We start from the raw sequence: 10,479 nt of genomic DNA, 5'->3' as shown, positions 1-10,479 counted from the left end.
CCACCAAAGCCTTGGTTGTCACATGTTCAGAGGAAAAATTCTTCTCCAGTGTCAAAAATGGTGTGATGTGATTGATGTCTCCTTGTTTCATTCAGACCAATGATGTCGTACTTGATCTTCTGCACTTGCACCATCAGGTCCTCGATGGATGCTTCTGATGCCAGCGTGTATGCGTTGAAAATACAGACAATCATTTTACCACTAGGATCGCACCATTCTACAAGGAAGTGATCATTGATGTAAAGAGAGATGTGCAGCAGGGTGATACCATTTCACCAAAACTCTTCAGTTCCACCCTCGAGAACATCATGCGATGACTGGAATGGGAAGGAATGGGAGTGAAGTTAGATGGTCGGCAATTACACCACCTCTGCTTTGCTGATGACATCGTTCTCATAACACCAAACATTAGCCAAGTGGCACAAATGCTGTCTAACTTCGACCACGAGTGTGGAAAGGTCGGTTTGCAGCTGAATCTCAACAAGACTATGTTCATGAAAAACAAACTGGTCCCTGAAGCTCCATTTGCTCTCAATGGAATGAACATCTCCGAATGCAGTAGCTATGTGTACCTGGGTCGAGAAATCAATATGAGGAACGACTTGGTGCCAGAACTGCACAGGAGGAAGAGAACAGAGTGGAATGCCTTCAAAAGCGTCGAAGAAGTATTTAAGAGAATGAAGAACCTCCAACTCCAGGCACATCTTTTCGATTCCACCATTCTTCCTGCACTAACATGGGCCTCAGAGACCTGGGCCCTATGAAAACAGATGAGAACGTTATTAGGGTATCCCAAAGAGGAATCAAAAGAGCTATGCTAGGAGTATTATGTCTCACCCAAGTGAGAGAAGGAATCCGGAGTTCTGACCTCCACTGACGGTCAAGAATTAAGGATTGGGGCTGGAGCGATAACACAGCGGGTAGGGCGTTTGCCTTGCACGCAGCCGACCCGGGTTCTAATCCCAGCATCCCATATGGTCCTTTGAGCACCACCAGGGGTAATTCCTGAGTGAAGAGCCAGGAGTAACCCCTGTGCATCGCCGGGTGTGACCCAAAAACCAAAAAAAAAAAAGAATTAGGGATGTGGTCTCGTTTGCAAGGCATCAAAAATCAGATGGGCCGGTCATATAATGCGATTCAGAGATGACCGCTGGACTAGAGCTGTTACCGACTGGATTCCACGGGACGTCAGAAGACCTCGTGACCGCCCACCAACTAGGTGGTCAGATTTCTTCGTCAAATCCCTGAATGAACAATTTGAGGCTCTTCCTGTGCCTGGAGCAAGCAGATATCATTGGGCTGCACTACCACGCGACAGGGACAAATGAAGACGTTACTGGCACCCGCTCGAGGAAATCAAAGATCAACGGGATGACAAGTGATACAAGTAATACAAGCTTCACTGAAGTATATGTTGTGGTAATAAATTGACCAATTTTAAGTGTACAATTTGGTGAGATTTGGAAAATCTGTGTATGCATATCATGTAGCAATGCACTGTAGCACTCTCATCCCGTTAATCATCGATTTACTCAAGCAGATGCCAGCAGCGTCTCCATTTGTTCCAACCCTGAGATTTCAGCATCGTAAACTTTATGCCCTCTCTCCGCGGATGCGGCACGGCAGCTGGATGTCCCTGGGTATAATGGTGACATGCTTAGCGTGGATGGTGCAAAAGTAGGTGTCCTCGAAGAGCCCCACCAGGTCGGCCTCCTGCAGCGCCATGACCACCGAGCTCTGGGAGCGCGGGTCAGTCTTGACATCCTGCACAATCTCATGCACCAGACACTGGAATGGCAGCTTGTGGATAAGCAGCTCAGTGGACTTCTGGTAGCAATGGATCTCGCTCACATAGCGCCGTGGCATCAGGCCAGTACTGGTGCGGCTTCTTCATGCCACCTGTGGCTGGCACTCTCTTGCAGTCCGCCGTGGTGGTCAGCTGCTTGTGGGGCACCTTCACGCCTATTGACTTGCACCCCATCTGTTTAGTACGAGCCCTCTTGCTGTTCCCAACTCAGCTGGAGACTCTTTCAGCACTGTAGCACTGTTGTTCCATTGTTCATCAGTTTGCTCAAGCAGACACCAGTAACGTCTCCATTGTGAAACTTGTTGTTACTGCTTTTGTGGCTTGCCAGGCTCTGCCTTGTGAGCGGGATACTCTTGGTAACTTGCTGGGCTCTCTTAGAGGGATTGAGGAATCGAACCCTGGTTGGCCACATTCAAGGCAAACACTCTACCCTCTGTGCTTTCCCTCCAGTCCAGAGACTCTTTCAGGGTTAGGGAAATGCTACCAGTGAGGTACTAAATATGCCAACAACAGTAGCAAAACTGGGTCTCATTTCTCTAACCTATGTATATCATGTAACACAACAAAAATGTAGAATATTTTATTAATTCCAAAGGGTCCATCCTGCCATCCTGAAATAAATTCTTTATCCTCACAATGAACCACCATTTTCTTTCACTGTAGATTTTATTTTCTCTAGGATTGTATATAAAAAGACCATGCAGTTTATACATCCTTTTGTGTTTGGTTTCTTTCTTCTATATTACTTGTATAAGTAGTTCATTTTATTTGCTGCTCAATTTTATTCTATTTAACAGACTTGACATGGTATGTTAATTGATTTTCAATTGATTTATATGACTAGTGAAAGATAGAACCCAATATTAACCTCTGTTTTTTATTATACACTTTGCCCAACACCATTTTTTGAAGAGATACAGTTGTTAGATTTTATATTATTGACTCCCTTTCCACATATTAGTTGTCATTATATATGTGTGTTCATTTAAAGAATCTTGAATATGTTTGATTAGCCTATATTTCATTGTTTTTTTACTATTAAGATATTTTGATTTGTACTACTTTGTAATGAAGTTTGAAATCTAAAAGTGAGATTTCTCTGGCTTTTGGGCACATTAACTCATAATTGATTTGACTGTTTAGGATTTTTTGTGTTATAAAATATATTTTAGATTTTTATAAATGGAAAATTCTACTGGAATAAAGATAAAACTATATTAAATTTAGATACATATGTATAGTATGGGCATTTTAATATTGTTAATTTATCAAGTCCTTGAATAATATTTTTATTTGTTTATTTGATCTTATTTCTTTAATCAATGTCTTGTATTTTTCAGTGCAGAACAGATTTTACCACTCCCATTTCTAAATTTATTCCTAAGTATTTTTTTAAGCTTTTGGTACTGTTGTGAATGGTTTTATTCTTTATTTTTAGGTGTTTCATTATTATATAAATTATATGTATGTCACTGATTTATCTACATAAATCTGAATTTATCTACAGAGGTTTTTGTTTTTACAATTGTTCATCTTTGTTGATGATTTAGATGCCTATTTTTCTTATTTTATGTAGGACATCTATTATCATGCTGAATAAAAATGATGAAAAGTGCACACACTTATCTTGTTTATGAACTTGGAAAATTTCAGAAGACTGAATTATTAAAAATATTTTATAAATGACAATTATATGAACCCCTGTGGGAAACAGTATGAAGAGTTCTCCGTGAATTTTTAATTGAACTGACATATGACTCAGCAAAACCACTTTTGTTCATCTACCCCTATGGCATAAATTCACTCTCTCTAAAGGATATATGCACATCATTATTCATTGCTGCACTCATACAATAGTGAAGATATATAATCAACCTAAGTGTCCAACAACATATGAATGCATTGTGATGAAGATGTGATACATTTACACAGTGGAATACTATGCAGCTGCAAGGAATAATAAAATAATGCAATTTGCTGCAACCTGGTTGAACTAGAAGATATGTTGAGTGAAGTAAGCCAGAAGCAGAAAGAAAAATACAACAAGATCTTACTTCCCTGCAGAATATAGAATACTGGATGAAAAAATGCATTATAGAAAAAGGGGGATGCCTAGATCAGCCTTGACCCCAGATTTAGAGAAGAGAAGGAAAGAAATCAAAGGGGAAAATATAGAATGAGAAGTAATGGGTTGGACTTTGTCATATCAATGATATGAGTAAGGTGTATAGTAATATACCCAAAACACTGATTAAACAAACCTGAAAACATAAGATCTAAGCTGCAACTTAAACCTTATATGTGACTATTAAATTAATGGGAGAATGGGGTGCAGGTTGTGATGCGAAGAGAATTTGAGAAACACATGTAGAGGGAAGCTGATACTGGTGGTGGGATTGGTGCTGACATACTGTATGTTTAACACTCAACTGTCAATAACTTTGTAGATCACAAATTTTTAATAAAAAGGAAATAAATAATAATGGGACTATATCAAATTAATGAGTTTCTGTATAACAAAAGAAACTCTGACTAAAACTAAAAGAGCTAACCTACTGGGAGAAAATATTTGCAGTCAGCACTTCAGATAAAGGGTTGATAGCCAAGATATATTAAAGTACTCACAAAGATCAGCAACATAAATCCCAAAAACCACATCAACAAAATGGGGAGAAGAATTCAGCAAGGATTTCGTGAGGAAGACCAATGGATAGTCGACAGGCACATGAGAAAAATGCTCACCTTATTATTAGGGAAATCCAATGAGAGACAGCAAAGAGATGCCAGCTCACATAAGTTAGGAAGATACATATCAAAAATAATGGGAAAATCTGTGTTGGTGGGAATGTAGTGAACAAGGAACAATCTTCCACCACTGGTGGGAACGTTGTCTAGTTTAACGCCTATGGAAAATAGTATGGATGATTCTCAGTAAAGTTAAAATTGAGATCCCATTTGAATCCACACTGGGATATCTATCCTCAGGACTGTAGCACTGTAACACTGTCATCGAGTTGTTCATCGATTTGCTCAAGCAGGCACCAGTTATGTCTCTATTGTGAGACTTGTTACTGTTTTTGGCATATCAAATACGCCACAAGTAGCTTGCCAGGTTCTGCTGTGCAGGCCGGATACTCTTGGTAGCTTTCTGGGCTCTCGAGAGGGATGAAGAAATTGAACCCAGGTCATGCAAGTCGAAAGCTTTACCCACTGTGCTATCGCTCCAGTCCTCATGACAGAAAAACATTCATTCAAAAGGACATATGCACAGTTTTACTTAATGAAGCACTCAATATAATAGCTAAGATTTGGAATCAACCTAGATGTCCAACAACAAATCAGTGATCATAATATATATATATATATACATATATATACAACATGGAATACTACACAGCTGTAAGGAATGATGAAATCATGCAATTTGCTGCAACATAGATGAAAGTAGAAGATATTCTGTTAAATGAAATAAGCCAGAAGAAGAGCAGACACAGTATAGTACACTTATATGTGGTATTTAGAATAACTGGATGAGAAAATGCAATGGTTTAATGTGAGAATGCCTAGATCACTGTTGGCCCACAGAATATAGGTAGAAGGCAGAAAATGGAGTGAAGGAGAGAGAAGAAAGATGAGACGCAATGGTGGCAGAGGTCAAAGGGATTCAGATGCATGGGTGGTTTATTAAGGAATGATGGAGGTAAATATCCAAACCACAATCAACAGCATTGAAATAATGAGAACCAAACTTTATTTAAAAAACTTAAAAGATGTCTGTCAACATGGCAGGCTTGGGCTGGGGTGGGAGGATAGAAGAGGAAACTTGACAACACTAGTAAAAGGTAATTGACCCTAGTGGTGGGATCAGTGATGGAATGCTATATGTCAAAAGTCCCAAAAATGAATGAAAACTTTTTTACTCATGGTGTTTTAATAAAATAAAATTTTATGAATAAAAAGAAAATGGTTCAAAGGTAACCTTGGATTCTAAAAATATAGTATCCTATCCCATGCAGCTCAATAAAGCTTTTCAAACATGGCAGGGACTGTGATTGACTGTGCTCAAGCAAAGCACTCAGGAACACAAGATCACTGGTGATTTTGAGCATTAGGAAGCAGCACTCCTCATGCCACAAACATTGCTAAACACTCACAATGTCACAAAAGAATGAAATAGATAGTTTTAAAAATTAAAAAATAAAAGATTAATGTGAATTCATGAATAGCTTTCACGTTATCTCTGCTTCAAAAATATGAAATAGAAAAAGGGATGAAATACTGGTTGAATAAATAATAGAAATTTCCATAGTTTGAGGAGGGAGCAATACAGCAAGATCTAAGAAACCAACTGTTTACAAACAAAATAAACCACACTGTAATTAAAATGGTATTAGTAAAATAGAAACAGTGCTAACAGCAACAAGAGAAAGAAAAAAAAACATGTAAGAAACATCATAAGATCTACAGCATACTTAGCAACTAAAGTTCAGTTTTCAATGGAAAATGGCAGTAGATAAATATCTAAAAAGATAGTTATGTACAAATAGAGAAAATAAGGAAAGGCGAAAGAAATAAAATCAAACTGCTAAATTATAAAAATTAATATATTTTGTTCAAGTTAATAATTTTATAGCAAAGAATTTCTCTTGTCAGCTTGCTTGCCTGCTGCTTCTTGTTGCTTCTCTAGCTCAAACAATTAATAAGTGGGTGACTCACCTGGGCTAGTGTCTAAAAAATGTCATCCTGGAGCCCAGGTAATAGGACCTAAATCCGACACTCCAGCCCAGCCCCTTCTCGGGACTTTTGTTTGCCTGCCTTTTGCTTTATAATGGATTTTCCAGCTCAGTGAATTAATAGAAACCGGGAGCCCAAAAGGGACTTAATGGAGTCCTAACACCACCATTCTCTGCAAAATACTCAAGTAGAAAGCCGTGGAAACTTCTATATCTTCAACAATACTCTGAAGACCTCAATACTTCTGAGGATGTCAACCACCCTGGGGTACTCCTAAATCCTTCTAAGGGAAAAAATCACTCTGACTACTCCCACTGGAATGAACTACGTAGATTCACCCTTAGAGAAGACACAATGGAAAATCTGCATAAAATCCCACCAAGCCCAAGGATGAGAACCCAGAAGGCTCTTCCAGAGTCAACCAGCACTACGTCTTCTCAGATAAGGAATTTAAGAACACCATAGGACAGATGTTTACTGACCTTAAAGAAACAATGGCAAAGGTACAAGAAAGTACCTTTGAGAAAACAAAAAATCATAAGTGACATAATTGAATATATAATAGCGGAAATTATATCTCAGTGGAAGGCCTCAACAACAGTAGTAACTGCAGAAGGAAAAAAATGAGAGCTCCAATATGGGATATACCAACACTCAAGAAACCAAGACTAGATGGGAAAAAAAGTCTGAAAATAATAGTACAACAGAATGACTTTAACAGAAACAATGTAAGAATTACTGGAGTCTATCAGGATCATAAAGAAGAATTCAATGAAGAAATGTTAGAAAAGATTTTCTCAAAGTTGAGTAGTACATGCCCCCAGATTCAAGGGACACAAAGAGTCCCAGCCAAAATAGTTCTAACCCGAAAATTTCTAAGACACATTTTACTAATAGCAAAGACTTCAAAAATCCAACTGTGAACAACTTTGTATCTCACAGTGCTTTAATAAAATAAAAGTTGGAAAAAAATTTTAAAAGATTAACAAAAATTGAAGTCAGAGACAAAATATTGAAAGCAGCAATATCAATGAAATAACTTACAAAGTGAGTTGTTTAAGATTCACGGCAGTCCTATCAAATGAGAATCTACTTGCCGAAACAGACTGGTGGAATCTAGTAAAAGAAATTTAAATCTGAATGAAATTAAGAATTCACCAAGAATATTTCATCCAGATAGATAATATAATTATTTGGATTTGAAAAACATATATAGAATTCCATGAAGTGTAACAGTTTAAGAACCTCAAAGCCAGTTTTGCAAGAGCATTAAAGGAGCTACTTGGAAAAGTAAGACAAACCTCACTATCAAACATAATGTTTACAAAATGCTGGCAATAAATTCCTTAATCTCAATTTAAGTCATGTCCATGGAGTAAACTTAAAAATAAAGAGACTGAATGGTAGGTAGATAAGAAAACTGAACCCAACATTCCTTGGCCATCAAGATATTCACCTGAATGACTTGTATCACTTGTAGTCCCGTTGATCTTCGATTTCCTCAAGCGGGTACCAGTAACGTCTCCATTTGTCCCTGTCACGAGCTAGTGCAGCCCAATGATACCTGCTCGTTCCAGGCACAGGAAGAGCCTCAAGTCATTCATTCAGAAATTTGACGAAGAAATCTGACCATCTAGTTGGTGGGCTGCCACGCAGTCTTCTGACATCCCGTGGAATCCAGTCTGTAACAGCTCTAGTCCAGAGGTCATCTCTGAATCGCATTACATGACTGGCCCATCTGATTTTTGATGCCTTGCAAACGAGACAGCATCACTGATTTTTGACCATCGACGGAGGTCAGAACTTCGCATTCCTTCTCTTACTTGAGTGAGACATGATATTCCAAGCATAGCTCTTTCGATTCCTCTTTGGGATAACCAAATAGCATTCTCATCCTGTTTGCATAGGGCCCAGGTCTCTGAGGCATATATTAGTGCAGGAAGAATGGTGGAATCGAAAAGATGTGCCCGGAGTTGGAGGTTCTACATTCTCTTAACCACCTCTTCGACGCTCTTGAATGCATTCCACGCTGCTCTCTTCCTCCTGCCCAGTTCTGGCACCAAGTCGTTCCTCATGTTGATTTCTCGACCCAGGTACACATAGCTGCTGCATTCGGAGATGTTCGCTCCATTGAGAGCAAATGGAGCTTCAGGGACCAGTTCGTTTTTCATGAACATTGTCTTGTTGAGATTCAGCTGCAAACTGACCTTTTCCACACTTGTGGTTGAAGTCAGCCAGCATTTGTGCCGCTTGGCTAATGTTTGGTGTTATGAGAATGATATCATCAGCGAAGTGGAGGTGGTGTAATTGCTGACCGTCTATCTTCACTCCCATTCCTTCCCATTCCAGTCGTCGCATGATGTTCTCAAGGGCGGCACTGAAGAGTTTCAGTGAAATGGTATCACCCTGCCTCACCCCTCTCTTTAGATCAATGATCACTTCCTTGTAGAATGGTGAGATCCTGGTGGTGAATCCACAATACAGCTTGAGGAGGATTTTGATATACTGAGTTTGAACGCCCTGTTTGGCCAGGGCTTCGATGGCCACCTAGTCTCAACAGGATCAAAGGCCTTCTTTAAGTCGATGAACATTAGACAGAGCGGCATCTTGAACTCTCGTGAAACTTCAATGAGTTTGGTCACTGTGTGGATATGGTCTATCGTGCTGAATCCCCTTTGCAACCCGGCTTGCTCGCATCATTGTCCTTCGTCTAGTGTTCTGCCTATTCTATTCAGGATGACACGAGTGAACAACTTGTAGACGACAGACAGCAGGCAGATTGGGCGATAGTTGCCGATGTCCTGGATGTCTCCCTTCTTGTACAACAGAACGGTCATACTGGTTTTCCACTGAGATGGAATCTTGCATTCAGACAGGTATCGTGTGAAGATTCGGGCCAGTGTATTGCTGAGTACTGGCGGCAGATTCTTCAGGTGTTTGAGTCTGACTTTGTCAGGACTAGGTGCCCTTCGAGTCTTTACCAGCGAAATGGCATGTCGGATTTCAGAAGGGAGAACATTGGGAATGACATATCCATCCTGCGGAATTTGTATGTGGGCAGGTGGACATGGCTGTCGAAGAGATCCGAGTAGAAGTCGTGAATTTTTTTCTCCATTGTCTTTCTGGAGGATGTGATAGATCCATCAGGACATCGAAGGGCTGTCATCTTGGTCTTGTAGTTGGTGAAGCACAGGCGAGCGTTGCGAATACCTTTCCCGGCTTCTGCTGCACTGGCCAACACTGCTGCTCTTCTCTCTTTGAGGTCTTCCTTTATCACATCTCTGCACAGCTTTGTGAGCTCAGATGTTAGCTTTTGATTGCCTGAGGCTCGTGCCAAACCATGTTGACAAATAAGCTCGAAAGTTTTCAAAGACAGGTGTCTGTTTGTGGCTTTCTCACTCTCGGCTTTCTTCGCACAGACATGGAGATGCTGAACCAGTCGATCATATTCCTCATCGATGTTGTCAAGGATGGCATCTTCCCACGTTGCTGCAATAGTGCCAAAGAGCTCCCATTTCGTGGTCATTCTGGGAGTTGTCTTCTTAGACTTAAATTTTACAGACTTTTCTCCCCCTCTGTGAAGTATAATAGTTACAATAAATCCAATAATTACAATAAAACACTTAAATAGTTAAAATAAATCCAAGCTCAAAGTTAAAGACTGAAAACTCGTCTTATAGTCAAACAATTTGTTACAAAAGGCAGAGGTTCTTATAATTTCATCAGAAAACATAAACTTCAAATTTTAAAAGGCCACAAACACAGAGATGCCCATTTCTAAATGATCAAGAGATCAATATATGAAGAACTCACTCTTAAACATATATGCTGCTAAAGCAAATTATCAAGAACAAGTGTTTGGTAGGGCGTTTACCTTGCACACATCCCACCTAGGGTCGATACCTGGCATCCCATATGGTCCCCTGAGCACCAGCAGG

At 39.7% G+C, this 10,479-nt stretch overlaps 1 pseudogene; it reads right to left on the bottom strand.

The window, feature by feature from the left end:
* Positions 1-1,593: 1,593 nt before the first annotated feature.
* Positions 1,594-9,536, bottom strand: LOC101550602 (uncharacterized; annotated as a pseudogene).
* Positions 9,537-10,479: the final 943 nt, after the last annotated feature.

Source organism: Sorex araneus, chromosome X (genome assembly GCF_027595985.1).
Source record: "Sorex araneus isolate mSorAra2 chromosome X, mSorAra2.pri, whole genome shotgun sequence".
Classification (NCBI taxonomy): domain Eukaryota; kingdom Metazoa; phylum Chordata; class Mammalia; order Eulipotyphla; family Soricidae; genus Sorex; species Sorex araneus.
Note: the sequence above shows the minus strand (reverse complement) of the source record. Positions and strands in the feature narration are given on the sequence as shown.